Source organism: Chanodichthys erythropterus, chromosome 14, assembly GCF_024489055.1.
Source record: "Chanodichthys erythropterus isolate Z2021 chromosome 14, ASM2448905v1, whole genome shotgun sequence".
Taxonomy (NCBI): Eukaryota; Metazoa; Chordata; class Actinopteri; order Cypriniformes; family Xenocyprididae; genus Chanodichthys; species Chanodichthys erythropterus.
The window spans coordinates 28218105-28244960 of NC_090234.1; the positions used below are offsets into that span (position 1 = coordinate 28218105).

At 36.4% G+C, this 26856-nt stretch overlaps 2 long non-coding RNA genes across 2 annotated transcripts; both read right to left on the bottom strand.

Moving 5' to 3' along the window:
* Positions 1 to 732: 732 nt before the first annotated feature.
* On the bottom strand, positions 733 to 26854 carry LOC137035696 (uncharacterized). The gene is made up of 3 exons (XR_010897110.1): positions 26791 to 26854; positions 5087 to 5181; positions 733 to 850 (listed from the first exon to the last, which is right to left on the bottom strand). It is a non-coding gene; the product is annotated as an uncharacterized lncRNA (long non-coding RNA).
* On the bottom strand, positions 18455 to 19525 carry LOC137035342 (uncharacterized). The gene is made up of 3 exons (XR_010897056.1): positions 18816 to 19525; positions 18640 to 18725; positions 18455 to 18553 (listed from the first exon to the last, which is right to left on the bottom strand). It is a non-coding gene; the product is annotated as an uncharacterized lncRNA (long non-coding RNA).
* Positions 26855 to 26856: the final 2 nt, after the last annotated feature.

Below are 26856 nucleotides of genomic sequence, written 5' to 3' on the forward strand. Positions count from 1 at the left end.
AATACAGTAATTTTTAAACAATAGTTGAGTTAAATAAAACTACCCAGCAGGTTGGGCAAACATTTAACCCTACCACTGGGTTAAAACAACCCAATTGCTGGGTTTGTCCATTTTCAACCCAACTTGGGTTGTTTTTAACCCAGCATTTTTTAGAGTGTGACATCAATAACCATTTTGGGTTGATCAAAGAACAGTTTGTAAAAGAATGTTTTTATTTTTCATAGTGTGAAGAGAATTTTATAATCTAAAGAACCTTTCTCCAGTATAAAGAACCTTTGAAAAGGTTTGGATTGTAAAGGTTCCATGGATGTTCTTCATGGTAACCACTAATGCCAATAAAGAACCTTTTTATATGTGCACAGAAATAATAAAGTCATACTGGTTTGGAACAACATGAGTACGAGTAAATGATGACAATTTTTGTTTGACATGCTAGGAAATTGATAGGACAATGCTTGAGGTAAATAGCCTCAGGAATAGATGGATGTAAGAGACCAAAACTGTATGGCTCAAGAGATGAAAACACAAGGGAAATAAACGCTAACCTCCATCAGTTGTCATGTCTGACAAGCAGATTTAAATGAAGGCAGTGCCAGAAGGAACCTTTCTCCTCTCACCAGTGTTTCCCTTCTTTTGTGTGGCCTCAAAGACAGTTGGCCGTGCACGGTCTCACTTCAAGAGCACTGTGGAGATAACTACCTGATGCGTGACACGGAGAAGTCGGCTACTGACCGTGAGAGACAACCTGCAGCTCGGCTGGTTACCGACCATCCGCGGGCCGCTCGCTGGCCAAAACGGATGGTTTGAGTTCTAGCCAAGCGCTCAAGCTGTGAACAGGTCCTGCAGCCTCCTGCATTCAGACAATATTACATTTGTTACATAGCCATTTTTCCACTCCCCCACCATCTGTTTTCCTAATGGAGCTGTCCAGGGCTTGTCATTCACTCATGACTGAGCTTCCCCTAGAGCAAACCACTCACAACTCCAACCTTGGGGGGGGGGGGTTTGGGTAAACTTTTAAAGTTTTTTTTTTTTTTTTTTTTTTTTTTTGTCAACCTCAGTTTTGAATTGTGTGTTAACTGATTTTCTCATATGGCTTTCAAAAGTGTTTCTATATCGTGATAAAAGTAAACAGAGACATACCTGCAGGGAATGAGGGAAATTGTTAATAGACAAAGAAATATGAAACTCTCATGGCATGAATAATATTTACAAAAGAGGGAGTGATGACACACTCCGCCTTCATTATCATCACAATGACACTGGGTGGATCAAAAGTTCCCAGTTTCCCTGATGATGTCACAGACACCGGTCACATGGCAGAATGGAATGGGAATGCAGCTTTTGAACCCTGGCCAGAATGATACTCCAGTAAAAGGAATATTTTGAATTAATGTTCACATATAGATGGGTTGAAAATCAGTTTCTTGAATTTTTGTCATTAATCTGACCTGATTTTACCTGCATCTTTCTGCTTCTCCAGCAGATGTAAAAGAATTTAATAGGATCAGATGGATGAGTTGGATCCCTCTCTATTGCTACCCAATCAAGATTCATGTCAGTTTAGCACCATTCATTCTCTCTCAAGGAAGAGATTTTATTTGAATTAATTCTTGGTCTTTTCTTTTCCCAGAGAATAAGCTCATTTACCCTTAATAAGCTAATTCTACTGTTGGGTGGGATGGACAGTGGCAGTATCATAGACGTAAAATTAAACTTTTTATAGTTTTAACCTTCCCCTACAAAGCAGGCTAATGGTTTTTTTCTTCATCTTTTTAAATTAGTTTAATAAAAGAAAGAGTACAAATTAAGACATAAGGGATATATCCCTTATGTCTGGGAATATTCTTCCAAGTACTTCATCTCATTAAGAATCTGCTTAAAATTGAACTGCTTCACCATATTCAAGGTACCTCTTGAGATTAGATAGCCTTTGACAATTATTTTTTATAGCCTAATATGACATATAGCTTTGAAATTCATAATCTATTGGCTCCAGAAAGTATCTGGCCACTTAAGACAGTCTTATAAATGATGATCAGAAAGTGTCCAATGTTTTTATGTTGAACAATATATTTATTGTCTCATATGAATTAACTTCATTTTTTAATCTATATTTCTTTAAAGGGTTTGTTCACCCATAAATGAAAATTCTGTCATTAAATATTCCTCATGTCATCCCAAACCCCTATGACTTTGTTCAACTTTGGAACACAAATAAAAATGTTTTTAATCAAATCTGAGAGCTTTCTGTCCCTCCATTGACAGCTTCGCAACTACCCACTTTCAAGCCACAGGTAGTAAAGACATCATTAAAGTAATCCATGTGACTCCAGTGGTTTAACTTCAATTTTATGAAGTGACACAAATGTGCAAAAAAACATAATTTACCACTTTATTTACAAAATATTAATCTCCAATGCACGTTCATGCAACAATGTCTGCTCTTGGGTCAAAACAACACGCATATGTCTCGGTGCTCTCGTAAATGCACTTCGGAGATTAATATTTTGTAAATAAAGTGGTAAATTATGTTTATTTGTTTGTTTGTTTTTGTTTTGTTTTTTGCACAAACAAAGCACTTGTGTTGCTTCATAAAATTGAGATTAAACCACTGGAGTCTGGAGTTCAGTACATGGAAATGACATACAGTGAGTTTCAAACTCCATTGTTTCCTCCTTCTTATATAAATCTCATTTGTTTAAAAGACCTCCGAAAAACAGGCAAATCTCAACGTAACACCGACTGTTGCGTAACATTTGGGGTGTACGCCCCCAAAATTTGCATATGCCAGCCCATGTTCCTAACATTATGAAAGGCATTAGACAAGGGCAGCCAGTAACGTCTGGATCTGTGAAGAGCTGAATCAACAGACTAGGTAAGCAAGCAATAACAACAGCGAAAAATGGCAGATGGTGCAATAATAACTGACATGATCCATGATATCATGATATTTTTTGTGATATTTGTAAATTGTCTTTCTAAATGTTTCGTTACCATCGTTTATTACTGTATTCGCGGAGACAAGAGCCGTCGCTATTTTCATTTTTAAACACTTGCAGTCTGTATAATTCAGAAACACAACTTTATGAAATTCTTATGAAGTCTATAAAATTCTTTATAAATCTCTCCAACAGTGTGTAATGTTAGCTTTAGCCACGGAGTACTATCAAACTCATTCAGAATCAAATATAAACACCCAAATAAATACTATACTCACACGACCCAAAGCATGCATGCAGCATACATGACGAACATCTTGTAAAGATCCATTTGAGGGTTATATTAGCTGTGTGAACTTTGTAAATGCACTGTAATATAGAGTCGTGAGCTCGATGGGCAGGGAGCATGAGATTTAAAGGGACAGCAGCCCCTGAATCGGTGCATAGTTAATGATGCCCCAAAATAGGCAGTTAAAAAAAAAAAAAAAATTTTAGCTGAAACTTCACGGACACTTTCAGGGGACACCTTAGACTTATATTACATCTTGTAAAAAAACGTTCGATGGCACCTTTAATGATGTCTTTACTAGCTTTCTGTGGCTTGAAAGTGGTACAATGGAGGGACAGAAAGCACTCAGATATCATCAAAAAGATCTTCATTTGTGTTCTGATGAAGAACAAAAGTCATTCATTGATGCTTTGTTTAAGTAATGAAATATTGTTTGCATACAACATTAGCTTGTGTTCCTTGTCCTGCCATATATGTCAGTTAATCTAGGGTTAGCACTAAAGGTGAAGGCAAGAGACTCAAGCACAATGGTGAAAATGGAAGGCCCTGTTTGGATCCAATTTATCAGTGCAATATGATGATATAAGACCATTGGTTACTGCTGCTGTTGGATTAGCATACTCTATAACCTTTATGCAATAGGCCCAAAACCAAATTAAGTCAATAAAGCAGCTGAAAAGTCCAACTAATCAAAATCCTTCTCAGCATCAAAGGATATAGCTGTGAACGGAATGCCCTCTGTGTGATTGAACCATGTACCCTTTGCAAATCCTGTTTAATCCATATGCATAATGCTTGAAATAACTTTGCCTAAACGTTTTTATTATTAAGTACCATTTTTATTAAGTGCCTTATTTTATTGAGCAAATTCATTAAGTGCCACTAGAGTCCTTGACATGTTAACTAAGGTTATTTGGCCTCTGTGGGTGCTGTGTTGTAATATATTTGAACACAGGTGGTGTTTAGCATCCAGGACCATCTGTTTTATACAGTAATAGACTTTATAAAGATAACCATATAAAACAAATTTGGAAATTGGAGTTGATAAGCTGATCTGATTATGAAAAAGTGTAATTTGAGAATGAATCTGTGAGAAACAAACCTGGAGGGTCAAAATTCAGGCAGGAGAAGAAGCTGGTAATAATGAGCAGCTGTATGCGCCACATAATGGATTTTATTTCATCATTTCAAGTTCTATGGAGTGCTTGAGTTTTAAGAACACCACCGGCCAGTATTTCTTAGTAAGTCTCTAGTGTTCCTTCCAGATAATCATTTCAGATCGTGGGTCTCCAGTGGCCACAAAACCGCCACTTAATTTTCCGCTTCCAAATTTTACTCTCTGAAGAGAACAAGTCTGTCATGTCATTGTCTTGGCTAGGGAAATCTGACCAAAAAAAAAAAAAGTTACAAATCGAGTTGGCTGTGTTTTCAAAGGATTTGTTTTCCTCTTGAAAGCATAGGAGGCTTGAGGAGGGTTTAGCTCTTTCCACTGGCTTGAATTCTGAAGGCCTGCTTGAGAAGCCCCAGGACTTTGCCAGCCATGTGAGTCAACTCCCCATTGGAGCTGCCAGGGAACCACCTAGCACCCTTGCTTCCAAGTCCTAAAAGCATGGCTTCAAAATCCAGATGTAATACTGGAGAGTGGTTTTTTTTTCTGGGCCAGAGTTCAAAGACCACAGCAGCCATACTTGGGGAAACCTGCAATGACGTTTTTGGCAGATAAGCTGCAATATTGCTGAAGTTAATGTTAGATTTTATTACTGGGGTTTTGGTTAGGATGAAGGACAGAGTTCATTTTATGATTTAGCATTCAAAAATGATAATTTAGCGTTCAAAAGCGAATTTGACAACTTACCCGAGGTATCAGTTTAGAGCTTCCTGCTTCAATCCCACACAGAACCCTGGATCTTCTCTTCCTATCATTCCCAGTTGGCACGTCTGTCTCTGAAACTTCACAAAAGTGTTAGTAATCCATTAAATATGTAATGTAAAAAAAATCTTGTTTTCACAGGCTACAGCTACAACAGTCTAATATACAGTAAGTAAAAGTGTTGGAGACATTATTATTATTATTTTTATGCACATTTTAGGATAACATGATCAAATTCATCAAAATAGAAATAACACAAAGTCATATTTTGCCTGAGAACATGGATTGTATTACCGATCAAATAAAAAGACGTGAAATAATGGCAAGAAATGAGTTTTCATGGTGAGTTGTCATGCAGTGTGACTATTGAAGACCAATTCATGAACAAATTATGTGTCTGTTCTTTTTTGTGAATCAACATTATACAGCGCTTCCCAAGTCACAAATAAATGACTCTTATGAGACAGTACTTTTAGTAAATCACAAACATACAGTGTGACTAGCCTGATTTCCTGCTAATGACTGTTATGAATCAGTTCCTTTTAGTCAATTAACAACATATGCAGCCCGAGTCACAAACAAATTACTCTGATGATAATCTTAAAAATGTTTATTAGGTAAAGCTAACCTTTGCCTACATTACAGCTCTGCACACTCTTGGCTTTCTCTCAGCCAACTTCATGAGGTGCCACTTGGGAAGCTTTTCTAACAGTCTTGGATGGAGCTTTCATGTACGCTTGCACTTTTTGGCCGCTTTTCTTTCGCTCCCTGGTCCAGCTCTTTCATTAAAAATAATAACAATAAATCAAATTTTAGCTTTGTAAAAACTGCAATATATATTTTTCTACATAAAATAATTACAAGTATTTCAGCTCAAGCCTTTAGAAAGTTCTTTATGATCATGAGAAGCATACATACAGTCTAAAATGCGCATATACTTTTAAAATGTTACTAATTTGAGACATAGCATACTCTTAATAGCTCAGCTAGATTCATTTAGACATGATGATCCATTATAGATTGATGCAGAGTGTGATATAAATGTGTGTGCTTGGCAATGCTCGGTAAGATACGCTATCCATCAGCTCAGCCTCATGTTCACTGTTCTCACATCAGCTGGGTCTCACTCATGCCAGACTGATCTGAATTCAGAGCAAAACTAATCTGTCGCTCTCTTATAAGAGCTCCACCACCCCTCATCTCTTCTTTCTTCTGTCTTTCTCTCTCTTTAGCTTCCATTCTTGTTAGTCTTCACTCTCTTGTGGCATCTGAGCTAAACTCAAGAGATAAAGGTTGTAGCTACACACAGCCCTTGGATCAGGGCAGATTTACTCCGACATGGCTGTACCTCCCATGGGCTGGAATTCTGTTCTCTCATCCCCGTCCTTCCTCAACCCTGCAAGAGCTCGACTGAGGAGGACAAAGTATAGAACAGACCCAGGTAAACCAGGTCTGCCTAGATCTCCAGCACAGGCTATTCCACTTAACATCCACGTCACTTCCCCTGGGACGCAGTGTGGAACTCCCTCACATGCATCTACCCTGACCTGATCTCCTTTCAGAGGCGCTCTGTGGAGCTATGACTCCTCGACTCCAGAGACGCAGTGTTTAATAGCCCTCTCATCCATTCCCATCAGTATTTCACCGCTCTCGCCATGATCTCATTAATCAAAACGCTGCCTCACATTTTCCCTTCTCTTGAGACACTTTCACAGTGTATACAGATTCTGCAGCAGCCAGCTGTGAACAGTTTCTGGAATATATCTATATTCATTTTTGATATATCGAACTTAAGCTGCAGACACACTAGCCTTTGCACTCCATTGACTTGCATTCATAAGCCTGCAAAACGCTGTGATTGGGAATGATGACATGCAAATTCATATGACGAGAAGGTGTGTGACTTAGATTTGAATGTAAAAGATGCATGCTTTCCATTGTTGCAAAAGAAGTATTTTTTAAAAAGTCTTTGTTAAAGAGAAAGCTATGAGCCGAACCAATCAGCTATGAGTTGTATCACAACATTACAACTTTGATTTGAAGCAAAAATTGAGACAAAAAGACATTAGTGAGGAAAAAAACTACAATCCCACGAAGCATTTTAAATGACAAATAAATTAAAAACAATGCATTGATTTAAAGATTTTGATTGTATATATAGGATGTTGATTATATGTACATACAGTATATTTTGTTTATTGTAAAATTGGCATGTGTGTGTGTATGTGTGTGTGTGTGTAGAAATATTTAAGTACTTTGAAAGCATAGGGAGACTGACTCTATGCTAAAGAATTATTATATGATTCACTTGTCAGTTTTATGATTGGTGTAGATTTCTTTGAAGAATCATTGGTAATGTAGTTTTTCACCACTGTTAAACATGATCATTTACAATATATACAAAAAACGGTGAAATAATGCGGGCAATCAACATATACCTTGATTAACAACCTCACAGCTCACAGCAGGTCTGCCTTAACATGTTTATAAATTCATGGGACTTTTATTTCTGGATCCCAACGATTGCACTTTGGTAACACTTTAAATTAGGGTTCAATGTGTTAACTTCAATAAAAGAACTAACAATAAACAAAACTTTTACAGCCTTTATTAATAAGTTCATATTAAATTGTTCTTTCTTGTGTAATATTTCTTAAATAACTCATAATAAGTGGCACACGGATCAGTGTTTAGATTGTAACCGAATGCAAAAACTGTTTCTCGCCAGCCATCTTCTGCTCCAGATGTTTGGCATTCACTCATCCATGACTTTTATACATGACTCTGACTTTACTGGACCTACTCTGCACAAATATCAGATGCTCTTTGAATAACATCAAATTTCATTCCTATGTTTCTCTCATCCAGTGCCGCCCACCGTGTCTTTCCTGGATGACGGCCATTTTGTGAAATCCTTTCCATTCATTGTTTTAGGGAAATATGTTCTGTCTGTCCCCACGTTGGCCCTCTGACATTCAGACAGCGCCCTACTCTACAGTGAAAGGTTAGCTTAGTTCCACTCTCCCACACGTTCGCTGTATGGCATTCTCTCAAATTGGAAAAGCAAGGCCTTGTTCTGGGAGCATGCTGGGGTTAAGGAGGGATACAGAGACATGATTTAGGAGGCGGCTTTAGAGGCTCAAGTCTCCGAGGACGTCATGCAGCGCGGCCAAAACTCAACTCTGGGTGACTGTGGAAATTGTGCATCCCAGGAGATTTGTGGAACTCTACTGCCCCCTGCTGGGAGCATCCTCATTGATACCTCATAGGTGTGGTGAAGTGAAGTGTTGGCTTGGGAAATGCCTTAAGTAATCTCCTGGGTTGATTTGAGTTGTGGGGGATGGAGATGTTTGAGGTGCTTATGAAGAGCTCTACTGCCTCCTACTGGATATGAAAAATACAAGACAATGAGAGCAGTCCATTTTTATCTCCATTAGTGCTATTTTATAGCACTGTTGTTTTGCTAATCGCATGAATTTGCATAATTGTAAATCAGTATTATAAATTATACAACCAATATCTCATGAGGCAATTCACTTGATTCATTTGACAGTTTGAATTAAAAGAGTAAGTCAGAAATTAAACTTAATAAACCAAGTTATTTCCTAGTAAGTTGTGCTTAAAACACATCTTGAAAACTTAAATAATGGATGATTCTGATTTTCCTGATTTTTTCTTTTCCTCACTAAATAAAACATAAATTCATAATCTCACTTAAAGGTACAATTTGTGAAATTTTTGCAGTAAACTATCCAAAAACCACTAGGCTAGTGTTATATATTTTGTCCAGCTGATTACTAACAATATCTCTAATGTTTTCAACTACTTGTAAATCATGAGAAAATCCCCATTCTAAACAGTGACACGGGGCAGTGCAGTCGCCTGTCAATGACGTCAGTTACCTTTGTTACCGCCTTTACTGACGTAGAAACCACATGACAACAGTGCCGTGGACAAATGCGGAAGTAGAGTCTAGCGTCCAGCAAACCACTAGCTTGCTTCAAGCAGTTCCTTATTTACTTCTTGCACGTTTTATGGTGGATTGTGTTAATTATTTATGGAACATAATTACTGTTTACCATCTGCCGCTGGTTCTGTCGACAAGTAAAGCTCCCGTAAACTCATGACCGGAAAAGCGGAAGCGGCGCCGGTGTCATAATAAAAGTCCCGCTGCTCGTGAGGCGTGTGTTGATCAATCGCTCCAGCTCCTCGTTCAGCTCCCGCAACACTCGGTCCTGCTCTACTTCATACTACAGTAACGTTAATAATCGCATCCACGAACATGAGTTCTTCCAGACTCCAATCCCTATTCTTTTGCACCGTCCGTTGAGATGGAGACCACATATCCCAAGTTTCCACTCTAAAACTTTACGTCATCAAACTACGCCTTTGTTTTGAATAGGCTTCTAGCGACCTCTAGCGGAAAAAAATATCACAAATTGTACCTTTAATCCCTCTATTTGAGTACTATATTTACTTGGCTTTTATGTTTATATTTTCAGTTTTCATTTTAATTTTAGTTTAATTTTCTAGTAATTTGGATTTGTCTGGTTTGTCAGTTGTATTCATTTTTTTTTCTTTTTTTTAAATTTTAGATTTATTTCAGTTAGTTATTTTAGTACTTCATCTTAAACTTGTTTCCAAATTGTTATCTAATAGTTATGTTTTATTGAATTTCACCTTTAGTTCAGTTAACAAAACTGCTTTTAATAGTTTTCATTTCTGTTTACAAATACCACACTGATGTGCCACACAGGCAATTAATTTTTTATTTATTTATTTATTTATTTATTTTTGGCAAGTCTCTCTTATAAACCCCATAGCAAAGAACTAATTCACACAATTGAGACATAAATGCCAAAACTTGCAGATGGAGGGTACCCACAAATCATGCGACCTTGACTATGTTGTGCAGTGGGGGATTATGAACAAAAAAAGCCCTATCATAACTCAAGAGATGAATGACCCTCCTACACGCAGAGCAAACAAGAGAAATGGGGTGAGAAAAGAAGACGACTGTGGGCAGATGGGTCGAGAAGTGAAAATGTGTGAGGAAAGGTGGTGATGGGGGGGATGGCTTGCACTGCACTGCCAGATCGCCTTAATCAATCAGGGCTCTTAACAAGACAGAGGCCACAGGGAGCATCCCATCATGTCTGGGACAAACGTGAAGACAAGAGGGGCAGAATCAACACCCTAGGGTATATTCATGCACGGTTTGGGTGCTTTTTAATATCTAAGTGAGGAATCTCAGGATCTCAAGGGAAAAGCATTAAGATGTAGGTTTACAAAGTGGTTAATTTAGACAGGCATAAACAATGGACATTGTTATTAACAACATCATTTTTCTATTAATATTAGAAATGTTAATAAAGATAAACTGATAATTATTTTAATGTTATGGCAAATAACCAATAAATGACAGGTATTAAAAATCCATAATATGCCAGAAAAAAAAAAAAAAAAAAAACACCTTTTTGAGATTTAATGTAATCTAGTACTTCATAATGTTAAGGTTTTTACCTTAAACACAGGTAATCTGGGTTGTAAACACAGATTTGGACCATAAGAAACTTTTCAAAAACATTAAAAAAACTTAAACCTAAACTAATATCAGCCCATATAATATATGATGTTTTATTGTGCATCCCTAGTTAATATTCATTACTCTTCGCCCCATGTTATGTTTTTATTGTTTTTAAAGTTTGTAAAGCTGAACTTTTTATTTCTGTGTCTATAGTGACAACAACAAAAAAATGCAAAAAAAAAATGCAAAAAAAAAAAAAATTCTCAAGCATATTTCCCAAACATTCCCACCACCTTTTCCACCTGCCCCCGTCCACTACTGAACATACTGAATCAAATGTCGACATGTCGGACCACTAATAAACAGAGCAACAATTTATAAGTTCTATAAAATTTTCAAAAGATTGCCTTAAAGGATTAGTCAACTTTTAAATAAACTTTTCCTGATAATTTACTCACCCCCATGCCATCCAAGATGTTCATGTCTTTCTTTCTTCAGTCAAAAAGAAATGAAGGTTTTGGCTGAAAACATTCCAGGATTATTCTCCTTATAGTGGACTTCAATGGCCTCCAGACGGCTCAAGGTCAAAATTACAGTTTCAGTGCAGCTTCAAAGGGCTTTAAATGATACCAGATGAGGTCTTATCTAGCAAAACGATCGGTCATTTTCAAAAAAAAAAAAATGTAAATGTATAAGCTTTATATAAACAAATGATCGCCTTTTAAGTGCTTCCACCAAAACCACATTTCCGTATTCTCATTGAAGCTGCACTGAAACTGTAATTTTGACCTTCAGCCATCTGGAGGCCATCGAAGTCCACTATAAGGAGAATAATCCTGGAATGTTTTCAGCAAAAACCTTGATTTCTTTTCGAGAAATGATCCTTTGATCCTTTAACACTTATTTACACTCTTGACTTCAGACTCCATTCTTGCACTTTACTTTTAGTTCAAAACACACAAAACACTTTTTTTGGGAGTCCAGATGACTTGAGCCCACACACATGCTCTAATACCCCGTCCCCCACACAAAAGCCCCACGCTGACACCTGCAGCAGGGGTGAAGCACCACATGTTCATTGTCCATTAAAAACATTGTTAGTATTCTGTGTGCTCTCATGGCCTGGGGCGGCACAATGGACAGCAGTGTGGGTTCACATCGCCTCGTTTATTGTCACCTCCAAAATCTCTCAAAGTAGCCAGGCCCACAGGACTCAAAGTATTAGAAATAGAGATCGGTGTTAGTGCGGCAGGGGTTTTGTCCTTCCGAGTGCCCTTGCCGTGTATGTTTGTGTGGAAAAAAATAAGGTAGGCCTACCGTAGCTACTCCTCACACTCAGGACAAGTCTTGTGACTGAAACAAAGCACACACACCAGTCCCTTTCTGTCTCTCTCAACCTCCATCACTCACCACTGTGTGTGTGTGTGTGTTTGTGTGTGTGTGTGTGTGTGTGTGTGTGTGTGTGTGTGTGTGTGTGTGTGTGTGTGTGTGTGTGTGTGTGTGTGTGTGTGTTGTTAAAGCAGGGTGACTTTGGCTTTGGTACAGTCATTTGTGACTGTAGGGTGTTCTCTAACAGCAATAATTACAGGTTCTCTATCAGACTGAGCTTTGACTTGAGCTCCTTCCAGTCCAGATCCTTCCTTTATGAACAAAGTCATCTGCATTATTTTCTCTCTCTCTCTCTCTCTCTCTCTCTCTCTCTCTCTCTCTCTCTCTCTCTCTCTCTCTCTCTCTCTCTCTCTTTCTCTCTCTCTCTCTGGGATACTACTATACAATTTCAGGTTGATGCACATTTTATCATTATTTTATTTATTTTTAGTATATAGAAAATAATAAATAGATCTTATTTGATATCATTGTTTCTATATATACTACTCACGGTTTCCACAAAACTATAAAGCAGCAAAAACTATTTTCAACAGTCATAATAATAACTAATGTATTGTGCACTAATGTTTAATTCCCATACTTTTACATTTAGGTAGCCTTTGCCATCATAAATTTCACACTTTATCATCTTTATATTATTATGTTATGATGCCTTAATTCACATTTAAAAATGATTGATTTTAAAGGTCCCGTTTTTCGTGGTTTTTTTTAAGCTTTGATTGTGTTTATAGTGTGCAATATAACATGTGTTCATGTTTCGCGTGTAAAAAAACACAGTATTTTTCACATGATTTACTTATCTGTATACCGCTGTTTCCACTGTCATAAAAACGGGCTGATGACTTCCTTGTTCAATGAAGTCCCTCCTTCAGAAATACGTAACGAGTTCTGATTGTGCCAGCGGTTCCTGTGTTGTGATTCGACAGCAGCTTAGCGCTCCTTGCCCGGAAAGGTCACGCGTCTTACCATAATGTGTGCTGCACATAGTTTTACATGTGGATTATTGTGGTGTTGTGCCGAATGAACACAAAAGACAATAATTCCCAAGAGACTGAACTCTTTAATCTCCACAAGCAGCGACAGAAAATGTAAAACGTTAGCTCTCACTCAGAAGAGTACCTCATACGGGAAACAGCAATATACATAAACATAGTCCCTCTTGTGGCCATTATGTACACTGCAGTCCAACATTAACTATTGCAGTAAGGATACCACAATTATAATTTTCGGAACCGAGTTAAACATAAATTGTAACCATTGATCTCTAAGTACAGCGTCCCTGGGAAACCCAATCAAAGGTGATTGGACTGCGGGATGGAAATAATAGCGTTTCGACGACATGGCGACAAACACACTAAAAACGCAACTCTTGCCCTTCTCCGTGGGAGCGCAACAAGACCACGCCCCCTCTTTTTGTGTATTCCTGTGGGCGGAGGTTAGTCAAAAAACTGTTTTAGTGACGTCATTAAAGAAGGAAGTAGAGTGATGTAGTCCAAACTGGCCGTTCGATGTAGGCGACTTCTGTTAAATAAAATATCTCGCTTGGCATTGAACTTTGAGCTTTAAAATTTTACAGATTTTATTTATACTCTAACAACAACATTACACACTAACTAAAGTTTGAAACATGGGATCACGAAGAACGGGACCTTTAATTTTTAGTGTCTGGTTTATTTAGACAAACAGTATAAATTGTGTAAATTTTAATATCAGGCATTTATTGGTTAAGGGCCAATAATCTTACCAGTATCGACCATGATTTTAACATATATATTCAAATTAATTGTTAACCTGTTAGCATTCTACTGTACCAACCATGGTACAAATACCATTCAAAAGAAACCTTAGATGCTAAGGGGTTAAAATCATAGCCGATATTGATACGCTGATTTTGTATATTCCATCAATACTCCGGAGGTCTGTATGGAAATGTGTATATATGAACCAGAAATCTCCAGCAGTGTCCTTTGGTGCAGCTGTAAATGACAGAGATTATTTATTTGTGATGTTCTTGCACTGGACTATGTGAGGACTAGAACTCTAGACGAGGATAAACATTCTTTCAAACCCGTCCCTGAGGAGTCCTAGAGCACTTCGCACAATCCATGTATGTAATGATACATAGGCAATGCACAATATATATAACTCAGAGGAGGCCATTTCAACCCTAACCTGGAATTGCATGTAAACTTTCATTCTTTTACACGCCACAATAACCTGGAATGGCCTGAACTTCATTTCTGGAGGTACTGAAACATTTAGGGGCAATTCATTATATACTTCAGCATGTGTTATTTCAGTGCAAAAGCCATTCACAAACCACCTATACTGTCCAATTAATGGTATAGCGCTGCATCATGTGTATTTAAATTAAGCCATCACTGTAAAAAATTTACTGTGAAATTTACAGTAACTTACTGGCAACAATTAGCCAGTAAGTTACTGTGAATACGTTTTACAGTAAGGGTACTGTACTTCCATTTACAGTATTTTATGTATACACTGTGAATTCAATAACAATTAAATACTGTGATTTTAGTTGTATTTACAGTAACTTACTGGCTAATTGTTGCCAGTAAGTTACTGTGAATACGTTTTACAGTAAGGGTACTGTACTTCCATTTACAGTATTTTATGTATACACTGTGAAATCAAAAACAATTAAATACTGTGATTTTACTTGTATTTACAGTAACTTACTGGCTAATTGTTGCCAGTAAGTTACTGTGAATACATTTTACAGTAAGGGTACTGTACTTCCATTTACAGTATTTTGTGTATTCACTGTAAAATAAAAAACAATTAAACACTGTGATTTTAGTTGTATTTACAGTATTGATTGTTTTACTGTAGAAGAAAAATACTGTGATTTCGATTGCATTTACATACAAAAAACAGTTAAGCACTACTTTTTTTATGTATTGTATGCAATACAGTACTATAAACAGTAGATAACAGGTAATCACTGTAAATTCAGTTTCTCGCTGTACAATTTAAATACTGTATCACTGTGATTTAATATTAGCCATCATTAAAAGAATCACCCATATTCTAAAACATAGCAATCAACTGCAGACAATAAGATAATTGTTAACAGTTATTTATTTAAAAACATTTGATGAACAGGAATGACAAAACAGGTACAACATAAAGGGATAATGGACATTGGACAACATGCCATTATACCATCCAAAGTTAACGAACATTCTGTGTTCCATGCACAGAATCTATGCAGAACTGAACACTTAATTCTCTGCTATAAAATATTATAAATTCTAATTGTATGATAGAAAATGGCTAGAAACAAACTGCATCCATGAAATCATCAGCATTGTTACTTTGTAAAATAAGCCAATACATTAACATTACCATGCAACCAAGTGTTATTAAGTTATGAGTACAGAGAATTGAACATGAATTTATAAATCAAACACATTCATAGACCAAACAATACAATCAATAAATAAATGTAACCAATGATTAATGTTTTGTTCTTTTTATTGAAAAAGTGTTTCATCATTAGAGAGATGGGTATAGTTAAATAATGATTTTATCAATTATATTTATACTCTTATGATTACTACTCTCCAAAATTTAGCACAAAAATGATATGTGAAAAAGAATAAATATTACTTTATTTGCAAAAAAATGTTTTAAACCATTTCCTAAGTGTCCTGTATGAGTAATATATACTGAGGTAATGTGCTTTAATACTGCTTTACTAGAACTTTTACAGTCCTTGAGCTTCCCAAAAGATAAAAAAAATCTAGAAGATGACACTCATAAAGAGTAAAAGATATGTATAAAGAGCAATATAGAGATTTTTAGCATTTCTTCAAATAATACTTTGGCCCACCCAAAAATACATGTACAGTTTTTGTTCAAGAAAATAAACATGTGGACTTTCTCAGGAAGAATTTGAGATCTCTCATTACCGTGTCCTCAGCTGTGTAGAACACTCTTTCCAACAGTGTTGAGGAGGAAGATGATGGAGAGCTGTGAGAGAAGAGGAAGTGTGTCTTTCTCAGGCTCTTCTGAGGCAAGGATCACTTTGGATTTTTGCAAACTGGAAGCTAAAAAACAATGTTATTGTAGTAGTTGTTGTAGTCAGGTTTATTATTTGTTAGAAAGGAATGAGGAAAGTGTGTCTAACTTACATGTTCCTCCTCCTCTTCATCTCGGTCACCACTGCCATCATCCTCCTCCTCCTCTGGCAGCTGAAAGAGAAGATTACATTGATAGAAGCTGCATTTTGAAAGCAGTCTCTTCCACTTACCAAGGCTGCATTTGTTGAAAAATATAGTAAAATAATAATATTTTAAAGTAGTTTTACTTTAATATTCTAAACAATTTTACTATTAGCTATTTCCTTACAGATTTTAAACACTGACTGAATGCAACTGGCTCTGACTAGGTGAGTTTGGGCAAGATCCGTTAAATTACCGAATTACATTTATAATCGTGTCACTGTCAGACTTACTCATTTTTCACCTTTCCCTTAAATCTAGGGTCTATCATAGCAGCATCCTCAAAAAATACATCTTCATGTACACGAAAGCACAAAAAAAATAATTTAAATATTACCTAAATGTTTTTTGTATTCTTCAAAGTATTTTTGAAATCATTAAAATATTATCATGTATATATTGTAAGTTATAACATTGTTTTTATCATGACATGAGTTCATGTCGTTCCAAACCTGTTAAGACTTTCATTCATCTTCAAGACACAAATAAAGATAATTTAATGAAATCTGAGAGCTTTGTTCCTTTATTGACAGTCTACACAACTGCCACTTTGATGTTTAAAATAAAACAATTTCATACAGATCGTAAATCTAATCTAATAGAGAGGTTTAGTCCAAATTTTCTGAATAAACTTGATCACCTTATATAATAAACAAATTCAACACACTAGTGCATTTACAAACAAGTTGAGCTTCCATTTTCCATTGTTTGCTAATTAATGTTTATATGTGAAAAAAGTCTAAACTCAAACTGTATATTGCATTAAGCGAACAAGTCTCTTCAAAAAATTTGGAATAAACTTCTCCATTCATATGGATCACTTTTACAATCACTTTATGAACTTTTTGAAGTGTCAAAGTGTTAGTTGCATGGTCTGTAAATTGAGGGATGGAAAGCTCTCAGATTTCATTAAAATATCTTCACTTATGTTTCGAAGATGAACAACAGTCTTGGCAGGCGTACACTGTGAAAGTTCTAACAGTTTGTGAGCCTTTGCATACAAGTTAGTTAACCCAATAATCATATCAAAGCAGTTGGTACATTGCACGACTGCACTACACAGATTTTTTAAAAACAAGACTTAACATTTATCTATTATGGGTCCTAATTAGGAGACAATGAATACATTAAGCTTTGTGCCATGCTGTTTATATTTAAGCAGTAAAAATGCTAATTTCAACGGCCAAAACAAGGAGCTTGTGGATAAGATGATGAGTGGAAGGAGATTTTGGATTGTATTTGATAGTATCGAACAGATTTAAAAAAAAGTTTTAAACATGCTCTTTCAATCCGAATGAAATGTCAATTGGACCCGGCCAATTCATTCCAATTAACATGTGACTTCTTGTTCCATCTGTGCTACTAGTCTGATTATTAGAACCCATGTAAACACAGCTAATGTTGCTGCTATAGTTTTAGATAAAAAAAAAAAATATATATATATATAGGGTTGCCAAGCAGCCTATGTGATGTGATTGTGTATCATTTGTAAAGGATAAGTAAAGGATGACAGAATTTTCATTTTTGGGTGAACTTTAAGTCACATGCAACAATGTCATTCAGAATAAATTTGCCAAATCAAATTTTTTAAAATTTCATTCTGAATGTAAGGGGTGGTTTAAACCTTTTCTAATATGTTCGATAGGACATGTAAACACTTGATTAAAACAGAAATTTGAAAGTGTAAAGCATGTGGAATGATGTAGAAATGATGCAATGACGTACGAAATCAACCATTGCTGTTGAATGAATGGAGTGTAATAAATGACTGTTTTCATAAAATTTTTAAATGCTTGTTTTTATTTTTGAGCATTTTTACTGCTTGATAAATATAAGCTGCACGGCACATACTGTAGCTTCATGTTCTCTGCGTCTCCTTATCAGGACCTGGAATGATAAAGTCTGCTTTTTGAAACATAAAAGAAGCAATGACAGGATGATGGTTGACATGCACCAACAGCAGGAAAGTCTGTAATTTTGGACAGACAGTGCATTTTAAGATATCAAATCTGATCTCTAAATAAATGTACACATCAACTATGTTCAGATTCATCAATCAGAGATTTAATTTTGACTGAAATAAAAAGTGTAAATGTATCAAATAGTAAAATTGCTGACCCCTTGAATTCAGAATTATTAACATCTTGTCTCTGTGAAATTCAACCCTGTGAATTACCTGTTTGTCCTTCTGAGCCCTTTAACGAGAAGGCTGCTTTTATGGCTGGATGCTGATTGACACACCTTTTGACCATGTTCTCACATCCAGGACAACAAAATGATCAAGCAGACCTGAAAGACATGACCCATGATTGAAATCAATTTAAATACATTTAGTCTTACCTGTGATATTGGAAAAATGAGGCATAGTTTTTCACCCAGTATACGCTGCTTCTCCTGGAACATCGTCCTCATGATGGATGATCTCTAGATCCTGGACCCGTGCAGTCCACCTGGAGATTATCTGAATGATATGTGGTTGTATATAAAGGGTAATTAAAGACTGAACGTTACATACATATCAATAGCAGTCAGAAACGAATTTAATACCCACCCCTGCTTTTAATCATCAATTATTGTCATGGCATCATGGCTGTCTCTCCTCAGCTACTGAAAATAAAAAGTATGTTAGATAGGAATGAATAGACTAATCACACATAACGTTAAACCAGTAAGTGGCGACAAACGAGAATATTTCGTTATGAACAACTCTAAATCATTGACTTACCAGGATTATTGAAAGTCATTACAAATAATTTTAGTAAACGAATCGTTAAGTAATTAACCGTGTCTGATTAACGTTAACCGTTTTATACACAATGGTTCACGTGAGCTTCAGGAGACCAGGCAGGGTCTAAAATTAACAAACACTCTACTACAGTTGCCATTTAACGAATATAAGTGATTATTCTGCTGTTTATAGCATTAAACAGTTAACATTACATTTAAAATAACTAAAAGAAAAATGTAAAACTGTCTCAGATTTGAACGTTACCGCCTCACGGGAGACAACGCTCGTGCGCACATAACCAAACGGAATTTATTTATTAAATACATTTAGAAAACCAAAAACACTGCACTAACATTACTCGTCACAAGTGATATTTAGTGTCATATGGGCAAAAACGATGAATAAAAGAAGATTTGCAGGGCTTACCTTTTACTCTGTGTCCGTCTGCTGGAGGTCGACCGTTGATGCGCATGCGCAGTACTCAGATTCTCCTAAAGTCCGTTTGACCTGCTTGTTTAAAAGTTCGAATTTGTCTCGCGCATGCCCCATCCAATAAATATCCGTAATTCACAAACACGACATATATATATAATATATAAACAAGTCTTTTGGCACTCTAGCAGTTCATAAACAAAACGGCATACCTTGCGGAAGAACACTGTAGCCGGAGCTACTTCTCTCTGTTATCTCTATGACGAGTCACGCAGGTATTTGTGCTACTCCGCAGCGGTTTCTACACGGTCTAAAATAATCCAAATATACACACTTATTCTAGGTGTACCATAATAATTCAGGGTAAGACAAAAACACGGTTTGGAAAATAGATTCATGTTGTACATTCCCATTGTAGATTTTTTTGTACATTTTGAACACAAAAAGTTACACGTCTGGAATGTTATCAGGAGACCATGGATCGCGTCGCTACAACATTCTCCGTGGGATTAACCAGCGACGTCTTTTGAGGACGTGCCCACGACGTTTCTGGAACGTTAGCCAAGATTCTAAAAAATGGAACATTACCACGACGTCCTCATAACGTTGTCATAAAGTAATGTCACACTGACCAAATGACGACTAACACTGACGACGTCGTCACAATGTACTGTGTTTGCTGGGTTGCAACTTATAACCAATGGTCATGCTTCAGTTCAAATCTGAGGATGATATCTAAAAAAATTATGCATTTATGAAGCCTATATTGTTAGACCATGTCAGGGGAGACTTTGGAGATTAAGATAAGGCTTATCAAATATTTTATTGCCCTGTTAACACCTACACCCAAACACCCATTTACGGTCACAAAACAAACAAACAAAACATATTCTTGGAATCTAATGTGAATTCTTTAAAAAATATATATTGTATGGAATAGAAAGCTCCTGCAGCAGGTCCATCAGAGTACAAGTTACATGACACATTTTAATTTATTAATATTACACTTTTACTTAAAGCTCACTATCGAGTATTTACATCATATTCCGGTAATGAATTCTGAACAACAATAATCTGGAGCCGTCCATGTGAAAGGGGTACAAAGAAAGATATGATAAAAAAAAGGAAAATTACAGTAGTTTACTTTACTATTTACAGTACTATAGTGGCTAAATTGTGATTTTTTTACAGTAATGCTTTGACTACTGTGATTTCAACTGTAATTCTTGGACTACTGTGATTTTTACAGTCTTACTGTAAACTTTACAATATTCTACTGTAAAAATCTTATACAGTAATGTTACTGTGAAATCGACAGTAAATAACTGTAGATTTCACAGCCATTTTTTACAGTGATTTTTTCTGCAAAAACATGATTTTTCTATGCAAATGAGAATCATTATGCAATGCTGCATATTCACAACTGTCAGCATTATATGCCTGATGCAATTAACACTGTGTTACTACCACCCACTGAAAGCTGGGGTGTTTGTGTACATTTTCTAGTGATAATGGCAAATGATGGAGTATTATAACCGGGCTCATATCCAGGCACACAGTGTAGTCAAGCGCACTTTCAGCATTTTAAAGAGCCGATGTGTCTGGATCACAGTGATGCCGTACAGTCCCAGATCGTGGTGGTCTGCAGCATTTTCTACAACCTACTTTTCAAAATCGCCCTGTTTTTTTTTCCCTGTTCAAATTGTAATCAGCACTAATTTTGAGGACATAGATCATTTCCTTTTTAAGAATGCCAAAGAATTTGACAATTTTAAGAATGTCCAAGATGCAATGAAAAGCTGTCACATGTGTTAAGGATTACTTTTAATACTTTTAAATGTAACATGCTATACTATTAATTTAACTTAACTTCTTAAGGGCTTTACTTCTACTTGACTTGTTACTTCCAAAAAAATACTTATTTGACACTTGTCAAAAACCAAAATTACATATGTAGGACATACGAAGGTTAGGATTCTCATCTAGAATCTAGCAAGTATAGTGGGACTCCTGGGTGCCACCAAATTTGTTTTCTCAAGCATTTCCTTCCTGCAGTTTATTTATCAAGTCACCCTCCTGCTTCAAGGTCATTCTTTCTCTCTCTCTGCAGATCCTGGCACACAGATCCCGATCGATATCCCAAACACAGAGCTTTAATACCCTCTAAACACCACCTGCCAAAATATTTATGCTACCATGTCTTAAAAAGACACTGAGGGAGAGAGTAAGACAGTGAGATGATAAAACTTAATTTTGTAGCTATTTTGCTGATGTTTCAAAATCGTTCAACACTTTCTCTACCCTTTCCATTTCCTCTGTTCATTTAGAGACACAGAACATAGCACAGATAATACATTCAGTATAAAATTTTAACATACTGCTCTTGCTATTGTAACAGACATAGGCCGGTAAGAGCTGTGTGTGTAAACCTCACTCCCCTGATCTCAAGAAGCGACTGACTCTAGGGACTGTGGTCTTTAGCCTCCTTGTTAGAGTGCCCGACTCCCAAGCCGGCAGACCCGGGTTCAAGTCCCGCTTAAGGCCTTTGCACACTGAGTCTGAAATTCGCATGCAAAATTCCCGTCCGTCATAAAAATATTCAGATCAGGTTCGATTTTCTGCATTTTTCGCATCCGTGGCACACATTTTGAGAGACGTTTTGACAATTCAGAGCCACCGTACGCGAACGCCAAAATCCAGAATGCCATCTGACAAGTTGATCCACGTCGTCTACAGCACAAAGCAGTAGCACTGAATGACAAACAACATGCGGAATACAAAGAGACAGAATATAAAACAGACTGTGCCAGTAGTAATGCATCAAACTGAGCCACTGACATCCTGAAGTAAACTTTGAAATGCTCGGGATAATCACGCAGTTCCTTGATGTGGTGAACTCTCTTATTTCCTCTTTCTTTTTCTCTTTTTAAGAAGAGGACAACTAAATCATGCTCACTGCTTGAAGACTACATTTTGTATTGTTTTGCAATTTTTTTCGCAACAGATTCATTAATACGCATCGGACTCAGTGTGCAAGGTCTCTGTGCATGATAAAACACATGTGAAAATTTCAGACTCAGTGTGCAAAGGCCTTTAGAGTGGGTGGTTCGAACAGGAGGGGTTAAGGCCTTTGCGCACTGAGTCCGAAATTCGCATGCGAAATTTTCGGACTCAGTGTGCAAAGGCCTTTACACTATTTCAGAAGTATATAGGCCTGTTATGCACAGTTTGTGAATTATCTGTATACAACAAAGTGCACTACACTATACTGTATCCCACAATGCGACATGCTCAACTTTACCTTCTATTTCCAATGTTATCATTAACTAAAACTATATTTAATAATATATTTATGTTAATTGAATAATACTGAAAATAAAATATTACATTAAAAACAAACTAAACAAAAATATTGCTTTACTATTACATTTACTAACTGAAATAAAACTAAAACTGAAATAAAAAATAATTAAATTAAATCTATTTTTTTTAAATGAATAAAAATTACAAAAGCACGAAACAAAAATTACTAAAAATCATTTTAAATTTACTAAACTAAATTTTAAAATTAAACATGAAAATATAAAAATAAGCTAATTCAAACTAAAACTATAAACTAAATTTATTTACTATAAATGATATTGTCTTACCATTCAGTGCGACTAATGAAATAAAAGTAATCACTGCCGAAACAATATCTAAAACCAGCCTAAGCTGTTTTGCTGGCCTTAGCTGGTCTCCCATCCTGGTCTATGGGCGCTTTTCTGCTGGTCAGATTGAGAAACCATCTTAAATCAGCTAAAACCTTCTTAAGCTAGCTAAGATTAGCAAACCAGCTATAGGCAGGGTTTTTCAGCAGAGTTATGCTAGAATAATTCTAGAAAAATAAATAAATAAAACAATGTAAAAATACCATATTTATGGTGCCCAGGATGATAAATAGACAGACTTTCCTGCATTAAACATAGTGATGTCATGTGACCACAGTTTAGTATACTGCTGACCGCAATGTTTTTAAATGCATGTGTGCCACAGTATTTAATAGTATTCCATTATGAACATAGCCAGACTGTGGTAAAAATTTGAACACCTTGTAATTCCCTCCAATATATTCCTCCATGTTCTCTCCCCTCTTATAAAACACACAAAGAGGATGCAGACACCGCCCAGGGTGTCCGGCTGGAGCAGAAGTTCTTTTGTGAGGTTGTGTTATAGGTGTGTTCATCGCGTTGAACGAGTCTTTGTGTTGAGTGTCACTGTGTCATTTTTACTGCCTGTGAGTGTGTCATTAAAGTCTGTGTGTCAGATATAAGTTACATTCCTTCAGTCTATTAAGCGCTTTGAACGATTGACCCTTCTGATTTGTGTGAAGTCATCTGAGATGAACTGCGTATAGATTCATTCTTAAGAGACAGAGCAGAAAGGAGGCATTAAGAGTGGCAGACGTCCCTTTGTGTGTCCGTTACAATGCTGAAGTGAAAGGAGGCAGGATGCTTAACATGCAAATGAGACGAGAGAGAAGGAGAGGTCAGGGTGGACATCACTCAATGTCACATTAACAAGTACTCGTCCCATGATGGGGTATTAAACGCTGAGTGTGAGAGTACGGCAGCTGCCTCTCACTGGCACTTTTCTATAGCGTTTACAAGCAAAAAAATATCTCTGCCAATCTGGACTGATCCCAAAGAGGTTCATTCAGAGAAAAAAAAGAAGGATGGATGCTCCTTATTCTAATGTGTAATGATTATATATCATGACATACATGACTTCTGATCATCCATCAACTGTTTAACCTTGTGCATCTAAATGAACTATATCGTAAAGCCTGGCAGAAATTACCTCACTTTCTGCCCAATCCCTATTATGCACAATTTGTAAAATACTATCGCACAATGCCATGTGCTTCATTTTACCTGTATTTTCCCGTGTGATGAATGAACCGGAATATCAGCAGCATCTTTGTCTGAATTCTGAATAGCAGGTGATATTACTTCCAGTTCATTTGTCACAGTGAAAACAAAATGTCAAATCATATGGCTGAAATAGTTGGAGTAGTAGGTTTCTGCTATTCAGAATTCAGCCTTTATTTATTTCCAAGATGGTGTCCGGGTGCCACTCACTGAATAGCCTGTAAATGTAACACAATGAGGTCCTGTGACAACGTTACAGCTGTCTGAAACATTTATTTTTGCCGACTGCACTATTTCGCATAGTAGCCTGTTTAAAGCAATAATATGCAGTAGTATATACTGAACTGTATTCAGTAGCAGTATGCTAGTATTCCATTAAAAAAATATATAGGATGTCTGACAATCTGTTTTTACTTCTCTGGATCTCCATCATCCATCTAATTCTTTCCATCTTTCCATTTAGTATTCAGATTCTATCATTATTCATTCCTGTGCTCAATTCCAAACTCTGACTACTTGTCATTTCTTCTCCTATTAGACTTTCCATCTACAATTTTTTTCACATCTCTCTCTCTTCATCACTGTGATCTGTGTGCCTTCCATTTGGTTTAATGCTAAAGTCGATGAGAGAGGAAATTTAGTTTGTGCCTTCATAAGAAATGGATAAGTTTAGATCATCATTCTTTCTTCAATACAATTTACAGATATAACCGAGTGTTCTTTGATTTATGTTGCTTTTCCACTCTAGATTTTTTTAAGAAGGCTGTAAATGCTTCTTATGAAGCTTATAGCCTACTTGCTGATCTCGTGTCAGTATAGTAGTTTATCTAGTAATGGCTGATGGTTTAATTTGGATAGGGGAGGCTGTTCCAAAATCAACTTTAACTTCCTCTTCCTATAGCTCTATAAACATTTTAGATGGTGGGCAATAACCATCCCCATAAATGCTCCCTTCAACTGTCTGTGTTACTTACACCAGCCTCATACTGATTTAAAGGCCATTACAGCTCTTCTTACCAAGGGATAAATTCCTAACCGTACCGATTCATTTTCTGGCAGTGAAAGTTTCTGGCTGTTTCTAGCAGTCAAAGAAATGTTATTTCTATGAATGTGATCATGTGCACTATAAATGCATACATAAACAACTGAATTCTACACTATGATTTTTCAAGAGTCAAAAATCACTAGTATTAATTTTATTAGTATTTGTTTTAGACGAGTAACAGAATGCAAAGAGGGGGGAAAAAAGTGCTGAGATACATTGCAGCTTTAAAAGAGGAACTCTGATCACGTTTTCATAATTGTTAGACATTGCTGCCCCCTAATGGTCAGATGTATGTCACTACGGGCACGGGTTTGTCATCTCTTCAGCAAAGGCAATTGTTGAGGTTGTTAAAAGAAATTAATTTTTGTATCCTAAAAACGAATATATTATAGAATATTATGAGTTTGCATTTCACCGTTTTTATTCATTTTTAAGGAATACTGAATCTGGTTTTGTGCAAGTGAGATGCATTCTCTCTAGACCAGGGGTGTCAAAACAAAGCAAAGCTGTCTGATCTGGGGTGATTTGAACTATAATAAAAGAGATGCACTAGTCCACTGGCCATAAATCCAAACGTTTTTCAAACATATCTTTATTCCGGGTTTGCAAACAAACTGTTTTGTAATAATTTCCCAAAATTTAATTTGTGGAAATATTTATGAGGTCTGTAAACGGGACATTAACACAGATACACGCAGAATACAAACTCAATGAGGAGAACAGACGCGCCAGCAGAGAAAATACTGCACCATGCACAAGCTCACTGTTCGCGAAAATAGAAAGAACAATATAAATATTGAATTAGGGTTGATAATGAATGTATCTCTGAAGGGAACAGTCTTCAGAAAAGTTTTGATTGCTTTTCCTCTTATCTCTGTATGAAGTAGTAGCCAGCACCAGTACTGCTTTGTGTATAGCAGTAACCAAGGAAACGCTGTATTGCTGCTGTTACATAAGCGCCACCTACTGTCAGAGAGTGAATTTGCATTTTCATTCAGTCCGTGTGCTGATTTTGTTTTGTGCAAGTGTCTTATGAAGCATAATTTCACAAAGTTAAAGTCAGACCATGCTGTTTTTGCTGTTAATCTTGAAATGATAGAATAATTTAAATTATAAAAACAACTGCTCATGCTCATGTGCATAACATCTTTGTTGGGAATGCAGTGTTTGCCTCTAATATCAAAGGGCTTCACATATTTTTGTTTAAAGGGATAGTTAACCCCAAAAATGAAAATTATCCGATGATTTACTCACCCTCACGCCATCCTAGGTGTATATGACAATCTTCTTTCAGACGAACACAATCCGAGATATATTTTAAAATATCCTTAGTCCATTTGTGCCCTCCTCCAGTGCTTTAATACAAGGAACACAATATACATATTGCTACATAATGAGCAGTGAAACTTACAGGTTTGGTAAAATGTATCTTTTCCCACGAAGTCTTTTTGTGTAGGGTGGAACCTTTGTTCTTTTG